Consider the following 18739-nt stretch of genomic DNA (forward strand, 5'->3'; position numbering starts at 1 on the left):
TACATTAGTGTGTTGAATTGGTAGCACATGCCACACCTTCACTAAGCAGAGAGATAAAGCAAATCTGCTAACTGACATATTCAGCTTAAAGTTCAACCCCCCCCCCCCCTTCAGGTATTGTTGATGAACTGAACAAAAATCTCTACATAACTCACTGGATTGCCAACTAGCTCACAGATAGGACCCAAGAAGACAGGACTGCTTGGACCACCTCCATCAAGAGACTTGTCATCAGTAGAGTAGCGATCCATGTGGGGCCCACTCCTGTCTGACATCTACTTCTCAGAAGTCAAAGTTAATGTCAAGGGCCTTTGGCTCACCAAGTTCACTGATTACTACAAACTGGGGGCCATCATAGATTCTGTCCCATAACAATAACATCCTGTAAGAGGGCATGACACAAATGACTGCTGGCAGAGCCACGGTTTAAAAGTCAACACCAAGAAGTACATTACAGTACCCTTCAGAAAAATATCCGCACAAATCAATTATTACATCGATAAAACACCTCTAAGAGTCGACGTGGTAGATTAGGATCTGGGAACACATACAGACAATAATCTGGCCTTCATCCAATAAGTAGCCAAGACAGTAAGAAAGTCATTCTGTGTCACCCACCTTATAGTAAGGATATGGCATCCAAGTCCAAGGGAGTTATAGTACCAGTTTACGCAACCCTCATCAGACCAAACATTAAGTACAATGCCCCCTTCAGCATGTATCTGACCAGGCATTTGGAACAATTGGAACACCCACAGAGGTTCCTCACCAGAAGAATTGAAGGTATTAACACACTGTCCTACACATATTTTCTTAAGGCCCAATCTCTATACTCAATCTCCTAAAGATTACCGAGAGGCAATCTATGCCTGACATATAAGGCACAGTCCAGCCCTGATGGATCTTTTGTACATTCATATAACAAAAAGCACTAAAAACAATAGATCCAAGGATTTAAACTTTGCCTGTGACACAAATAGAACATGCTGGCAAGACCGATACATCTCTCAAAGGATCCCCACACCATGGAAAAGTCTCCCCATCCATGTGAACTGAAGTTCACCCCGACCTTATTCAAACATGTAACCTTGCGCCCCACCCCCCCCCACTGGTCTGGCCGAGAGAGAGACAGACGATAAGTAAAATATTACCTTACATCCCCCCTCCCCCCACAAAGCCTTCAGCCACCTCCAAAGTATCACACCCCTGCAAACAAACATGCAAGATACATGGGAGCACAGTATAAAAACATCACATTTACTGTTGTATCTATACATGATCCATTGAACTTGAGTTGTGGATGAAAATGGTCTGTGCACTAGCTTACTTACCTGGTAAACAAACTGTTAAATGGACAACTACAGCACATTCATTTCATTTAATTTCGGAGGGGGTCATAAAAACGGAGGTGGAGTCACTTATCTGTTTTTAATAACAAGTCATTTATACATCGACATAGTTACATTTTCTAAGACATACTAGCAATTTTTGTGGGTCATTAAGACAAGTTACATTTTACTTATTCAATATACTCCTACTTTATTGTATTTCATGTACATTTTTAACATATGACCCAGGGTGTGGCAGTAATAAGGTCCTCTGGATCAATGTACTTACCCAGAAAACAAATACTTCTGAATAACTAGAGCTCATCTGTAATACATGAGAGATACAACTGTTGGGGGGCACCATGATGTTAGACAGAGAAAGGTACAGACCATCTTGGGGAAACACCATAAAGAAAGAGAGACAATAATATTTATCACCCATAAAACTATAATTACTAGAAATCTAGGCACAGTTTTGAAGCAAAGATCACTAATTCAATTTTCTTAGGTTCATAGGTTGGTATTAAGCTATCGGCTCTAGGGCCTATACAAGTCTAGCCTAACAATTCCCCGGATATTTCTTCCCACAATATTTACTTCCCTGGACCCCGGTCTAGCAGAGCGACTGACGTGATCCCCGGGGTGAATTTCCTATCTCCCATCCAATCATCAAGGTTCCTCTTGAAGAGGGCCAAGGAGGCACTCTGCTTGACATGTATGGGCAGTCTATTCCAGAGTATGGGGAGTCTCTGGGTCAGGAACATATCTCTCCAGCATGTTTTGTTCATTGCGATGACAACGTTTAGATCCCTGGAGAGAGTGGCTCTGAGGGATTAGGATTTCTTTAAGTGGAGCATGTCCAACAGCTCAGGGTTTGACATGGCCTTGTATGTTAAGAAGAGATCGCTTCTGAGTAGACGATATACCACGGAGTATAGCTGGAGTTTTTTTTAGACGGTCAGCATAGGGCATCTGCTTTAGGCCTGTGACTTTTTTAGTGAGGTATTCCGCAGTCTTTCCAGCTGTTGCAGATGTCTTGTGAGGTACATACCAAACAGGGCATTGTACTCTATAATGGGTCTAATGAGGGATGAGTACAGTGGGACAATGACCTCCTTTTTTCTGGATGAAAAGCCCTTAGTGATGAGGTGTGCCACATAGAAGGATTTCCTGACTGTTGTGGCGATGTGGTTATCAAAGGTGAGACCACTGTCCACCTGTGTCCTAAGTCTCTCATCACACTTTCAGCGTTTAGTGTACTGCCACCTATGTGGTAATTCATGGGTACATGTTTTTTAATAACTATACATTTCTTGGCATTAAGCTTGAGCCCATGGCTCTGGCACCAAGCATCTGTTTCTGTAAGGCCCTTTTATAGAGTATCCACATCATTTGGGGATTTAATAATGGCTCCCAGTTGGCAGTCATCTGCAAACTTTGTTAGCCAGAGTTCCTTAGTGTTGGCATGTACTTCAGAGAAGTAGATGCCAAACAAGAGCGGTCCCAGGACTAAACCCTGAGGTACCCCACTTGTCTGGAGCTGGATTTGGAGTGGGCTACTTTTACAGTCTATGTTCTGTCAGTAAGCCAGGTGGCAACCCATCGAGTGACGTTGGGATTTATGCCCAGCTTAGTAAGTTTATCTATGATTCCAGAGTGCGGATGGTGTTGAAGGCCTTGACGAGGTCCAGATAAGCTATGTGGACAGCCTTACCCTTGTCCACAGCTCTGGAGACTGATTTGAGGAAGTCAAAATCAGGTTCAGGAGACAAGATCGGCCCTTCACGAACCCAAACTGGGTGGGGTCCAGTGTTTGAAGGTTGCCAATGTCTTTGTTTATAAGTTCCATGATAATGCATTCCATGCCCTTGCAGATCAAGCTCGTCAGACCGATGGGATGGTAGTTCCCGAGATTCAAGGTGGATCCCCCCTTGTGGAGTGGGTAACTGTAGCTGTGTGCCACTCATTGGGCACAAAGTCTGAGGTGAGGCTATGATTAAACATGACACTTAGGTGAGGTGCCATTTAATTTTGTAGTTCGTGTAGTACACAGCGCAGGATGACATCTGGCCCCAGGGATGCTGTATTCTTAGCTTTGGAGAGTGCAGATTCTACCCGTGTGGCCGTGACTACCGGAATTTAGAATCTTTTGGTACTGAGATGTTAGCCCCTTAGGGGGTGAGGGGGGGTAAAGTTGGCACTAAATCGATCTGCCAGGATATTGGCAATATCCTTGGGCTCAGTATATTTCATGCCATTCTGTTGTAGCTCAGAGCAGCTCTGAGCATTGCCATTTAGATTCTTGACATAACTATAGAATGCCTTGCGGTTGTCTTTGGAATGTTGTCTTTGGAATCTTTGGCAATTTTATTTACGTAACTAGCTTTGGAGGATTTTATAAGGGATCTCAGCTTCTTACTGAGGCTGGAAAAGGTGTTTTTTGCATCCTGGGATTTTCCTCTCCTGCAACAGTTTCCTCCTTCTGTTGTAAAGTTTGTTTATGGCAGGGGACCACCAGATTGGCTTCCTTTTTTTTGGTGGAGAGCGTCCTGGTTCTATTTCGGATGGCACGATTCATACACGAGTGGATGTGCTCGTACAGTGCCTTAGTGTAGGATTAAGCAGTCGAACTTTCAGCTATGAAGCAATAGTACACATCTGTAGCCCCATTTAGGCAAACGTATCATACTCCTATGGTCCCATAACAGCACATATGTACTTGTGACAGGCATCAAGGATTTCTACAAACAGCAGAGACACTGGTCGGCAAGTAAAGGTGAAGATGCAGCACAGTGGCATATCTATTCTATGAATTATGTGTCCGTTACATAACTCTAGAACCCTCCACAGTAACAAGGTCATGGAACCCGATATTTAGAACAATCTGTGATAGTCATTTAGATGGGCAAAATAAGGACCAGTGGTCCCATTTGTCCATTTCAGCAAATATCCAAAAAAAAAAAAAAAACAAACATTTAGATTACTTAAATTATGCAAGTCATAAATGCTGCAGCATACTGCAAGTACAGGCTACATTAACTATCCCACTAATACTTTACATACTTGTTAACTATTTCTTTACCACGACCCTGAAACTACAAATGGAAGTCAGTCTAAATTCAATCACATGTAATAGGAAAGCCAACTTTTTAAACATGAATTTCCACCCACAGACATGAACAACTTAAATCTGCCCGATGTAAAACGCACACCTATAAAACATACTCCCCACTCTCAAATGCTCACAGCTGAAAATCGGCCAAAAAAAAAAAAAAAAACGTCTAGTCCTCTTCCCAATCAACAAAAAAAGTAAAACTACATTAGAAAAAAGTATTTACTATACACTGATAAAGCAAACTAAATGTTTTTTTTTTCAAATTTGACAGTATACATTTGCTCACTGTCTGGCAGTACAAAGATTTGTTTTGGCAGAGTCCATTATAATCCAACAAAGGGAATAATTCATTACAGGAAAAATAACTGGTAATCATTATTTAAAATACAGGGTTGTCATTTTGATATTCCTTAGATATTGGTTCTCACTTTAATCCCTCAGGTCATTTATTAAGGTTTGACTAACTTCTTGTATTACCAATGTGCTGTCACTTGGTGAGAGCAAACACAACAGTATAAAGCAGGCAGCATAAGCTCTAGAACCATACAAATCAAAACTCCAGGACATGAGATTAACCCAGTCATGTCCTGAACATCCGCCAGGCTGACAGCAAATCAGTTGTTGTGTCTTTCGGCTTATCCCGGTTAGGGGTCGCCACAGTGGAACTCTGGTCCGCTAATGTTCAGCAGTGTGGATTAAATAACTTTTCTGGTACAGAGTATGCACTAACCAAACTGATTCCCCCCATTCAGTTTTATCTGACATCAAATGTTATTTGTTCTTTTTAGGCATCCTGAAAAGTCTCATACATAGTACCTCTCAACCTCTCAGACCAAGAAATTTGAACAAATCCATAAATAAGTGTGTCAAAGGCCAAAAAGTACGGACATTTTTTAATTTTTAAATATTGCTATTATAAACTTAGCAAGTTGACAGAACAACAGATTTTGCATTCACTTGAAATTTCTGAACAATATGAAGTCTGAAACTCAAATGTCTGCCATTATTTTCTAACTTCAGTCTTTTAATGATTTGCAACTAATTTGCCAGAAAACCACAATGTTATGAAAAATTGACCAAAAATATGAAACAAAAATCTGGATATTCTGTGAAAATCTGTACAGTTGACAGATATAGCCCCATACCTCTCTCTGGCAGGATATATCCTTATGGTGGAGCTGGGTACTCTGTATCCTTTGCAATCTCTGTCCACATAAATGCAACAATCTAGCACCCCTCTTGACTAGCCCCAAACAGAGAAGACAAAAATATGAAAACCGTTTGGGGAAGAAAACAGAAAATTCCTTCTGAATCCCTAATGCTATCACCCTTGCAAGTGGATGGCTCCTGCACACTAGCCTTGCCTGCCAGATGCCATTATTCAAACGTATGAGTGGACCCTACTAGCATACCACACCCTGCTTTTACGAGAAGCGAGCCAAGTGTGAATAAAGGAATAGACTCAGAAATGCTCTTCCTGATCCCTATAGCTTGGCTGCTCTTTCTCTCCCTAACATAGCCTGACCTATCCTGAGTTGACCTGCCACCTGTCCCTCACCTACTCCTGTCAGGTTCCCCCAACCTCCCTCTCACCCCCCCCCCCCACAACATGATCTACCGCAGTGCTCCTCAACCCCAGACAAAGCTGCCTGGCTGTTATGTACAGCCATCCTTAATTATTTGGGATAGGATAAGGACTGATCAAACTACTCTCTCATTCAGGTTTATCATCTGACACCAAATTATTTCACCCTGCACATAATACACTATTTTCTTTTGTCTCAGACTTGTTACACATCAGAAATTTCTATGCAACTCACCACGATTCCTTTTTTTTCTGCTAGACAGCAGCATTTGTCATCCAGTAACACTTCTCTTCATAACTGTAAGGGGTGTCCAAAAATTAGCCCCACACACACACACACACACACACACACACACACACACACACACACACACACACACACACACACACACACACACACGCACACACACACGCACACACGCACACACGCCCTCCCACACACAACTACACTCAGCATGATATTAACCAAATTGTGCATCATTATCAATAAATAGACAATTAATATGCCAAATGGTATGCCAGCTGTGTGCCAGAGCAGAATATCCAGAAGGATTTCTACCATCCTTTTGAGCAAGGTGGAATGCACTGAGATAGCCATCCCTAGTCTATCCAAATAAATACCAAAGCACTGCATAAAAGGATAATACCTGGGTCACCTTACAATTTGTTGGGAAAGCCAGGTTAACAAGTCCCATCCCTCTCCCCAAGGCAACCCATACCTTAAGGAAGAGATGAGTACTCCATATCCTCAGATCCTTATTCCTATACCTCCTGACACAGAAAAGGGGGAACCCCCCTCCACCACAAGCACATATAGCCTCATTTGGAAATCAGGGTTACTTAATGCCACAAATAAATCTTCAACAAATTACCACATGTCAAACACTGGGCATGTACACTGTATGTAAACAGTAGAATTGGCGCCACTTAACTTACAAGAGTCTGCGGGCCACAAATTTGCTCCCTCATTGTAGAATAGCTTTATCAGTGATATTATTTAGCCTCCTTATTCGTTCCACTGCTTTTACAGACTCTGCATTGCTTCACACTACAGCAGCCATTATTTCCACCACCACTTCTTCTAGAACTCAAAAAAGATTTTATTTTCATTCCCAGGGTTTACAAGTACTTGCCCCAGTGTCATTCCTCTCTAAGTGTTTCACTTCCACAGCCAGAGCCTGCAATTATTTCTCATGAGACAAGGATTCTCGCATTAGTTGATGCCATTTCAAAGCGGATATGTATGTCCATTGGTACTTTTAACAGTCTGTTCTCTTCTGAACTTCTGCATCTTCTGCTGTAGCTTCTGATGCAATCTGTTGATGTGCGAATCTCTGACGACAGCTATACGCCCAGGTGGCACAGGCTGTGCTGCATCGTTTTCTCTACATGTTCTACAGCAGCTTCTTATGTAATCTGCTGATGTAAAAAAATCCTCTGCAACTCCTATACTCCCTGGTAGCATAGGCTGTGCTACATTAAAAGAAGAATTACTAATTTGTCTGATATCCCATATATCTTTTATGAGCAGCTGACTTCTACTGCCCCGTGCTTTAAATGCTCTCCACTAAGACCCCACCCCTTTTTTATGCTTTGCTGATCCTACACAAATAAGCAGGGTATATACCGATATGAATCTAACCCTAGCTGCAACACTGCCCTCTTTAAAACTGCCCTGAACTGATATTGTGTCACTAGGTCCCTCCCATCACAACAGGAAAATAATCTCAATGAGTTGCTCTCTCTGCTATGTAACTGGACGCCTTTGGTGATACCTCGTTGCTGACATACCGCTTACTGAACAATATCTCCACAAATTGCTTGCTCAAACCTGTCTTCTCTTAGGCAAAAACCTTCTTTATAATCTCGTGATATGACAGGTCGTCAATAACTGTCATTTCTCAGCCAGCAGAAGGTGATGACTAGCACTCCCAGTCAGCATGCCCCTCATATGGAAGAATTTTGGTGTCAATGCATCTTGGTGCCTCTTGAAAACCAAATAACTGATGCCAGGTTCAGGGTTGCCTTACCCCAGGATATCACCGTTTCAGATGGCAAAACGCATACCAATTTTCAGCCTGAAATATAGACCCCTTCAGATTTCAGATTTTACCACCCCACCTTACCCCAATATACTGAATGCCTTTTAATGCAGCAGGTTAAGGGGAAAGATGAAAAAAAAAGAGGTGGCAGTATTTTTTTTAAGATACTGTCTTAGACACTGGGTAATGCTCACTGCTGCAAATATGGTATTATTTTCTCCAGGGAAGGAATGATTTTTGGGGCACTGGATGTTTACCATATAGTGACAGACATTACATAATTTGCAGCTGTTTGTGTTTTTTGTGCACGTTATTCAGACATATGGACCTATATTTCTAATTAACAGCAGCAGGTTTACATGGCTTTTTCGAGGAGTTGTTTTTGACATTTGATTTTTGTTCAGCACAAACACACACATCAGGAAAAAGGACAAGTAGTACACCAACAGAAGAAATATTTTCCTGCAATACCCTCACCTCAAAAATATGAAAATATTCTTACATTTTGGTGTTATTTTTGACACTCTCAATGTTTTAAACTTGTGTGTTTCTGAGTAGTATTCCAGAGTCTTACTGGAAGGAGGAAGAGTTACATGCCATCTAATATGCAAATGTTAAATAATTAAATGCCCAGACTTTTAACTGAATATGCATACTTCTGAAGAACCTTTGTATTTATTTTTGAGGTCTGCAGGTTGGGAATTATGAGCATAATACAACACCCTAGTACAGTAGGTGGTATAATCTTAAAGAGACAATACTGTAAATGAGCATCGCGTTATACTAATAACGGGTGCGAGAGACATAAGATCACAAGCCACAAGAAACTGTAGCGTTGATAGCCTTTCAAGGCAAGATAATCAGGACAACTAGGGTACATGCTGGGACAAAACATGTCTTGAGGAAGAGAACAGCCTCCATCTACACAAAGGTGGTTAACAGAGAAGAAGAATGAGAAGCCTGAAACTGTTACCTGCACAAAAAAGGAGGTGGCAAAGCATGAATAAGGGGGGGGGGGCTAGAATTTAAGTAGGAGGTTGAACTATCCAGGAAGAAAAATACATCCAAGAGGGATTACCTTCATTTTGAGCTTTAACATACCCTCTTCACAATTTTGGTGAACTTTTGAGAAAAGGAATTGTCTTAACCAATACTATGTTGCCTTCTTGTGGCCTAAACATGCAAAAGAGCTGCAGCAAGACCCCAATTCCTGCAGGTGCACTCACTCCTGACAAGCAGAACAAGAGAGAAGTGAAGAAAAACAACACTACTGCAAGAAAAAAAAAAAAAACAACTAATTAACTTCTGATGAGCTGTATTGCAACTCTGTGGTAGGAGAACTACAGACCCACAAGTCTGACTACGATCCCCAAAAGACACGAACGTCCTACAGGAAGTACTAACACAGACAAATGACTGGTGTCAAAGCCACAGCTTAAAATTAAATGCCAAAAAATGTATAACAGTACTCTTTGGGAAATCAGCCACCCTAGGAAATTACCTCATCAACTGCACAACCCTAAGAGAACGACAAGTAGTGAGTGGTTTGGGAACAAATGCAGATAGTAACCTGGCTTTTGACCAACACATGTCTAAGGTAGTAAGGAAATCCCTCTGTTTTGTTCAACTTATAATCAAAGGCATGGCATCTTGGTCCAAGAAAGTCTCTGTTCCACCATCGAGTACAACACCCCTGAGCAGGCATATCCAACAACTGGAACATCCACAGAGGGTCCTCACATAAAGAATACAGGGCATAAACAGCATATCCTATGCAGATCATCTCAAAGCCCTATCAATATACTGCTTCCTAAAGACTCTTCAGAGGTAATTATATCTGGCATATACAGCACCCCTGGATCTCACTCTGATGGAACCTTTTGCTATCTGCAAAATGAACAGCATCAGAATTACTCTAAACTTTGCTTGAAACATAAATAGTACACATTGGACAGACAGACATGTCACAGAGAATTCCCCTTCTTTCTAACAGGCTTCCCATCTATGTGAAGCAGAGCTCTTTCCAAACTGCATTCAAAAGAAACCTGGATCAGTGGATGGGAAATTGGAAATACACCCTGGGTCTAGTACCTATATCACTAATGGACAGAGGTAGCCTAAAAATCTTGCACTTAGCTTACATATGCCCCTTAAGATAACTTCTAAGGCACATAAACATGTGATACAATTAGGATTATAAAGGCCCCAGTGGTCATTAGCCCAGTATATACCCATGAAACTAAGACAACACAGGAAGAGACCGTCCATATCACATGGCTTCAGACAAATAATGTCAAAAACAGATATCCAGCTCAAAGTAGCTTTTATCCTTCTACAACTCATTGTTTTGTCTGGCAGATGCCTACAGCTTTTGGGGAATCTCAAGCTGTTAAGTGCCTCCCATACATTTACCGAGCACCGATTGCTATTACACTTTGTACTTAAATAGAAAGGGTAGCAGTTTCTAAGTGCAAAGTTTTAGGAGTCCTGCACAAAGTACAAAAGCTGTTTAGCTCCAAATTATCTACAAAATGAGAGCTGTTAACTTAAAGGGTCAAGATAATTTTTTTCCTAAATCTGCAAAGCAACTAAGAAATAATAAAAATCACATATTTTCACTTATTCTTTTTCTACAAATACCTCATGTATTCAAGAAAAAAAAACAGCACAATCATAATAAGTATGATTTGCTGAACAAATGGAATATACTGAGGTCAAGTCCAATTTATCAATAACATAATGAACAATATGGTGGTACAGACATACGACTTGTGTCTAAATTAACCTTCCTTTACGTATACATTTAAGGATGTGATATATCTTGGTAATTTATACAGAGACAAACACACAGAATACATTAGGTCCATGGGTCTGGATTTTTATCTGCACTAAAAGGGAATGCACAAGCCAAATTATTTTCTGAAAGGAGAAGCCACAGGTGTAATGCACCAATACAGTACAAATAAAAGTAATAACCAACCCCTGGACTCAGATATTTCATTTATCTGACTTGTTTCTACTTGGGTGGGAGAATGTACTTATTATTCATAGTTAAACAGCAAAACAGCAAACGTGATTGTCTTCACTTCATGTTTATCAAACTAAAAAGATGTTTCCTCCTTAGGTAATTAGAAGCTGAATAGCATTTACACTATTAGCCAGACATCAAGCCTTGCTTTATTTAAACCTTAGGTGAACAATGGAAAAGTATATTTTTACCAGTTCAGGTAAAAAATACAGGGTATATAATGTGTCAATTCACTTAAAGAAACATTTTACTGAGGACAACTACTGACCGCACTGTAGGTTGCTCTCTCTCTTAAGACACACGGTAATGCAATGCTTGTACTTTAAAAGCTCATGGTCACTTCAGCACACCTTCTGCAACTTTTAAAATCCAATCTTTAAGCTTACCACTTTTACTTATAATATTCCCCACTTTACAGAAGACCATGATGAACTGAGCTTGACTAGCTCAAACATGATCAGCAAAACACTCAAATTCTGGGCTGCGAGTTCAACCCCAAGTTGGGGAAGGTTGGTTAGTTCATTTATTTTATACTTAGCACCAATCTGCGTTCAAGGTTTGTTTTCCTTGGCCTCCATCTGTCTAATGTGCAAAATTGAGTGGGGGGGGGGGGGGTCACTTCTGCTCTGTTGGTTTACCCACTTAACTGAATACATTTTTAAAAAAATAACTAGTTAACACATACCCTTCAAGATAATGGGGCTTCAACACAGCATGGCACTGAATACTTTAGCCCCAAAAATAATTAACATATTTGACAGAGTGACTAATGCATCTCCATAAATCAAACCAACTTTAAACTGTTACTTACCACTGATTTGCATGACCCTGCTATTACCCAATTAATAGTCACGGCACTTTTCTCTCAGGACAGCGGGGCTGTGGCTAAACAGCTGTGAGCTTCAGAATTAACCTTTCAAAGTTACAGAAGACATCCTGCAGTCACCCATGCTTTCAGCAATGTATTTCTGATAAGGCCAGTTAACACAACATGCGAATGGCACTGAAAAGACCACTGAGTAGCTTTCTCATGACTGCAAGGTGTTTTCAACTGTGGACACAAACAGCAAGGGTAATGTTACAGTAAAATAGGCACTGTAAGACTTGCATTCAATGAAAATATAATTATTACCATATCAGAAATGTAATATTAATGAACTAAACAAACTAAAATGGGGTCTATATGAAGGCATAGTATCATGGGAGATATGGGTGGATGCCCATGAAGTATCAGTTTAGGAGACTTCAACATCAGCTGGGCTAACTCCTGCTCTCTCTCTGGTACAACCCCTATAAACCTAATCAAATTTACTCAACTAATCACAGAACCAACTAGAATCAACAAAAATTCTAATAATGGCTCAATTAGTGACCTAATCTTGACCGGTAAACCTGGCAAAAACACATGCTTCATAGAACTACCTGATGTAGTAAGTGATCACTACCCAACTTTTGCAATTCATAAATCCATCAAAATTAAAAAAAAAAACTCCCAATTTAATACAGTCAGGAACTTAATTAAATTTAATATTACCGATTTCATAAGCACACAAACAACACTCATGGTCTCAACTCAAATATCTACCACTCAATAATGCCACAGACTTCAAATAGTACATTTCCATCCATACAGAATACCCAAACCCAAGCTAGAAATAAATGCACAAGGTCGAATCCTGGAACTTTGCTGACTCAAGAAACACAACTAATGAAAGATCATGAAAAGTCTGGCATACAAACCGTACGGTTTTAAATCTGCAAAACTATAGGCATTTATGTAACCTAGACAAATCTAAAACTCATCTCATCGTACAAGATGTGCAATGCAAACAGCACTGCAATTTCTGGTCCATAAATAATCTACTCAAGCCAGGAAAACCCTGCCAACAAAGCCCACTTCCTAATGAATCTGACATCACTACTGCCAGCAAATTTAATGACTACAATATTAATATAGCTCAGACCCTATCAATTTGTTGTTCAACCAATTCCTCCCCTCTACTCAACCACCCCCTCCATCTTTCTCCCTACAACTAGTAGCCATAGAACACAAAAATTACTTTCAAAACTTAAATCAAACCACTAGAGCAGCCGACGAAGTCCCTTCACACTACTTACCACAGGCCGCAAATACCCTAGCCTATCCTGTATCACTCTTCATTAACATACTCATTTTAGAGGCCCACACCCCAACAGCTTGGAAAAAGACCATCATCCTAACCCTCCATAAAGGCAACAACCCTTTTCAAATACCCACCTACAGACCAATAGCCATCCTGTTGTTTTCTCTCTCTCAAAATCTTTGAATGATGTGTCCACTCAAAACTTCTCTCATTACTACTACATAACAACTTGCTCTCCCAAACACATCATGCTGAACCATATAAAATTATAAATGAAAACAAACTTGTCTCCACCTTATTCCTTGATCTATCAAAAGCCTTCAACACATTACCCCACCCCAAATTACTTGATACCCCAGCAACACTTAGCCTACCAACAGTGCCATCAGATGGTTCTCCAGCTACCTAAACAATAGAGTTCAATATACAAAAAGGCAAACAACCCATTCAACCTACCTAGCAGTCATCATAAGAGTGCTGAAGGGCCCCATCCTTGGCTCCTTACTATTAAACACATTTATTAATAACCTCCACAAAGCATCTCACCTTACCACACTCATACAATATGCAGACGGCTCCACCTTTACCTGGTCTGCCTCCACAATACCTGAACTCCAACCCCTCACCCAACAAACCTTCTTCAATATAGAAAAATGGTTCGACAAAGACCAACTATTGCTTAATCCTCAAAAAATGAGCTACTGTTATTCACTTCAAAATCTCAAATCCATCCCGGGTTAATCATTCACAGCCACCTCCATATAAATCATCCAAAATGAAACTGTATCCACAGATGAACTCTTAGTGGTCACAACTAATGATACCTTAAAATCTGATATCCATATCCAACAAATTGTCAAGATGACCCACCAAAATCTAGGAAGCTTCTACAGGGCAAATAACTATCTCTCTATACAAACACGGGAAGCCACTGCAACTTGCATATCTCCTACCCTGCCTACTCTATGCATCCCCCACTTACAACCAACTCCAAGCTACTCAACTTCATAAACTAGAATCATGTTACAATAAAAGCTAACAAATTTATAGCCAATCTCCCCAGCAGGACCCATCACTGTGTTTCACTCCAGCAACTATCATGGATGGACTTTACCAATCAACTTAACTTTTCACAACTAAAAACTGCCCACAATGTACTCTACTAGCTTCACACATGTCCACTAACTCAATCCCTGATGCAATGACACACACTTTCAGAGCTCCTCACATCAGAATCCTCGCATCCTGTGCCCATCACCAAAAGCAATAAATCTCACTGTGAGGCACTATACTCCAGCCATGCAGACAAACCATGCAACAGCCTAAGAAAAATCCCACTACACTTCAAAAACAACCTAAAAACTCTTCTGCGTAATCACGCTCTAACTAATACATCCAACAATAAATCACCCATTATAAAAAAAAAAACTCCGCCTCCCTCACTTCCCTCACAAACCACATGGCACCTACATCAGTGTCTTACTCCGGGCTCATTAACCCCTCATGTTCCAGACTCATGCACAGGTATCCCTAACTTTTCAACTCATAACTTGCATACTTGTCTCTATAGATATCTCAAACATTTCTGGTGCTTTACCTGTTACTCACCTTGCTATACTTCTCTCTGACACACCTTCTATCATTACTGTTAATTTCACTCTTCTATCCTTAATGTGTGTATAGTTCTTACTACCTAATGAAGATGCTGTTCATTAGCAACTGATCACCTACCAGTGTATTCATGTTTGTATATGTGACAGACTACTGTAACTTTTAATGCAAATACAATACTGTTGTAATGGTGTACGTATCTTATGAAGCTTTTCTCCCAGGCCTCCACTGAAAAGGGGTTCTTTTTGTATGGCCCATTCGGACTCGTTCAGGTAAACAAAATAGAAACAAATAAATAAAATACAGATACATCTTTACAACAGATCAGCATCCTTAACCTCTATTCTTTACATTAATTAGTGTATAGACTAAGTGGCATAGTTTGAGCTACAGTTCACTTTTTGATTTTCTGAATTGGAGTTTATTTTTCAGATATACGAGACAAAATTTTGGTTGATCCACTTGTGATAGGCAGCCTTGTTATGTTGGTAGCCAGCTAAATAGGCTACATCACACCTCTCTGTCCCTAGCAACAGGCTCATTCAGTGGGATCCCCATGTTTCTTAGAAGAGCTAAAAAATGTAATCCCACCAAGGTGTCCTGGGTCTGCTAAAGAGGCCTTGTCCAAGTGGCCATGCCTGGTACACCTACTCTCGGTGATCCCTGTGCAGCATCCTCAGAAGATGCTCATGTCACCTCAAAGGACTCTTCTCAACATAAAGGAGCAGTGGCTGTACTCAAAGGTCATCCTGTGCTGCCAAACTCTTCACACTGCCCCCGAGAATTAACCCAACTACCATGTAAAGGAACTTTATTTTTGTCATGTGTATCAATAACTTCACCTTCTCAGTTATTTCTCAAAGGTCAGGACGGGGATGCAGACTTACGAGTACACAGACAGCATCATTTTATGACTAAGCGCACTTCACCAAAATTCAAGGCAATGTCTGCAGCTGCTACAACTACTCCCATCGTAAAGTCTCAAACCCCTTTTACCTTAACTCATGAACAAGACCCCAAAATACTTAAACTCATCCATCTAAGTAAGGTTTCCCGCAACTTACAGATGACAGACTGCTACAAAGGCAGGGCACAGGGGGTGGTTACCCTAAAAGCAATCTGTTAAGTAGCTCAAATCACTGTTGTGCAACAGGTGCACTCAGTCGGAGTAGCTGTTTTCATTTAAGCAGCCACAATCACTCTCTCACCTGTTTAACTGAGCAGCATTCAAATGTTTCTTTATTTAACAAGGAATTATTTGCAACAGTTTAGCAGGGAGACATTACGTAGCTTATACAGTCACGTGCCAACTGAGGGCACTGGCACCAACTGATCTAGGTAAACGTCTGACATATGGCAGTCCACATTTTTTCAGAGTGAGAACTATGACCTCCGATTCAGCAGTACTGATTTTCTATCTTCTTCACACTCAGGACTGAATTCCTTCAGTGGAAGTTGGAGATCACAGTGATTTGAGGATACCAGGTAGCAATATCTGCAGCCAAGAAGAATGAATCCAACTACCATACCTCGGCTGTACCTTGACATCCGGCTCATATAAAGTTATTAACAGGAAGGAAAGACAAGATATACCTTTGACAAAGAACCACACCAACCCTGAATGTATTTAACTGACTCCTCCTATTTAGACAGTGATTGGCATACAGAAGCAACCCTGGTACCACTTACTGTTGTAGCACTTCATGTCAGAAATATGAGGGTACATTGTATTACGTCTTCTCCCGGTCTACAAAATACACACATGGTACTAGCAAGCTCCCATGACTCCTCCTATATCTGTGGAAGGAGAAAGATTCCACCTACTGTTTCCATAAAAACAATGGAATCCCCACTTCTCCTCCAAAATCAAAGGCTAGAAGATTACAAAACGTCTTCTTTTAAGTAGTCTAACACATGCTTTTCCAGGAAGACTGAATAGTGGGACCCATCTAAAACTGAAGCTTTCACTCACACACCGTTTAGAAAAGGTGGAACCACTGTCACAGTCTGACAATTAAGAAAACAAGTCCCAGCCTTCCATACAACACTGAACAGTTGTTAGCCATGAAACTCCAACAATGTCCAATAATTTCAGCAATTAAAGCCATATCTCAACCACTCCTTCAATGTTAACATGGCAAAACTAACTGCCAGAGTGATTTCACCTACAGAAGTAATACCAAATGCATGAACTCTGCTTAATATTGCCTCCTTAAAGTTAGACATGTTTATTGGATTCAGGAGTTGCTAAACATGCTCTTTTCAACCTCTCCTCAATGTACCCTATATGATGCCAGAGTCTTCTCCTACCATTGCAACATACATGCATTTTTGTGTACGAAATCATTAACTAAAATGCCTTCTATACTCCGCTGTGACAAAGGAAATGGAGTTTTCAAGTGATACAGTAACACTATACATCAGTACTATTGAGTTAAAAAGAAAATTCTTTTGTTTTGTTTTTTTATAAATTGCTACCTAACCACAGACAATGCATTTATCTACTCCAGGAGAAATACACCTACACCCACTCTTCATCCACATGAGCGGCTCCATAATGATGGCTAAGGCAGTGATCATTAGTACATTATACCAAGTCATGAGTCAATTACTCATATTTTAGTACAAATCTGGCTCAATGAGTCACTACTGAGCATCCCATCTGTCAGTAATCCATTTGTAGCTCCTATTAGAACATTCACCACTCAGAGGCAAGCTCAGACAGTTTTACCTACTGCTTAACAGAACCATTTTTTTACAAGTGCTTTAACTGCCATATGTTCCACTTTACAAACTACTCATGCATATCACAGTCAAACTCTGCCACCCGTCTTTACAGTGTACTAGAAATTTGCATCTTTCATGTTCTACAACAACTTCCCATTTTATGCTGCAGCTTACAATACATAAAAATTAGCTACGAAACATTTTCTGCATAAATCCCAATTTAATCTACTAAATTAATCATGGAAATATTAAGACTGTTTTAGTGAATCCCAGTAGTCACAAGACTACCCTCAATGAAGCAAACCTATCAAGTTTTTTTAAAAATGAGGAAGTCACTCTGGCTGCATCTGAAAAGCATACAGCGGCAAAAAAGATGCTGGTGATTCAATTATCAGCAGGCTCAAGGACAGCGAAGCAGACACCGGAAACAAGGGGGACTCTAGACTCATGCTAAGGGTTAAGAATTTCAAATGTGAGTTAATGTACAGCAAAAGGAAAAGCACAGAAAGTACACTGCTGATACCCCAAACCAATTTCTCCTGACTCAAGACAAAGACATGGAATAAAGACACATCAGCAAGAAAAAACACTGCTAAAATCATTACATCTGTACGGCTGCCTTAACATAGCACAGCATATCTGTGATGGTCAACCAACATTAGAATTTTTTGGTAATGCACAGCTATAAGTACATCATCCATTAAGAATGAGGTGTGTGTGTAATAAGAAGTTATGTACCTACCATAACGTTCCATGTTAGTTGTCTTCTTCTCGCCTTCTTTCTTGCTGGTTGGGTTCGGAGCCGATCCTCGGCTCCGACTCAGCCATCTTCAAAAGCTTGAGAGCTGCCTACTGGCTCGAGGCCCCCCTATATCCTATGATGCCTGGCGCTAGATACCCAGATCTCGTTTGGAAAGTCTAACTGCAGACATAACAATACAGGAATCCTATCCTAGAAAGCATAAATCCTACTGGAGAGACTACTAGTCAGCAAGGAATAGCCAGAGAAGACTCAGCCAGTGAAAGAAAACATAAGGAACTCTTCTCAGTCTACTAGGATAGGGGGATGGAGGGTGGGACGCAAGAAAGAAGGCGAGAAGAAGACAACTAACATGGAATGTTATGGTAGGTACATAACTTCTTAATGTTAAGTTGTCTATCTCGCCTTCATTCTTGCTGC

General features: G+C 40.6%; 1 protein-coding gene across 4 annotated transcripts in view; it reads right to left on the reverse strand.

Moving 5' to 3' along the window:
• The window catches only part of ZDHHC6 (zinc finger DHHC-type palmitoyltransferase 6), a 762509-nt gene that overhangs the window by 636088 nt on the left and 107682 nt on the right, over positions 1–18739 (reverse strand). Inside the window, exon 1 of one of the 4 annotated variants that reach the window (XM_044055848.1) lies at positions 11910–12120. The exons of the other annotated variants lie outside the window; for them this stretch is intronic. The gene's annotated coding sequence lies outside the window, so the exon portion shown is untranslated. Of the gene's footprint in view, positions 1–11909; positions 12121–18739 lie in introns of those variants that run through there. 4 annotated transcript variants of the gene reach the window in all.

This window comes from Protopterus annectens, chromosome 14.part0, assembly GCF_019279795.1.
Source record: "Protopterus annectens isolate FY-2018-M chromosome 14.part0, PAN1.0, whole genome shotgun sequence".
NCBI classification, from domain to species: Eukaryota; Metazoa; Chordata; order Ceratodontiformes; family Protopteridae; genus Protopterus; species Protopterus annectens.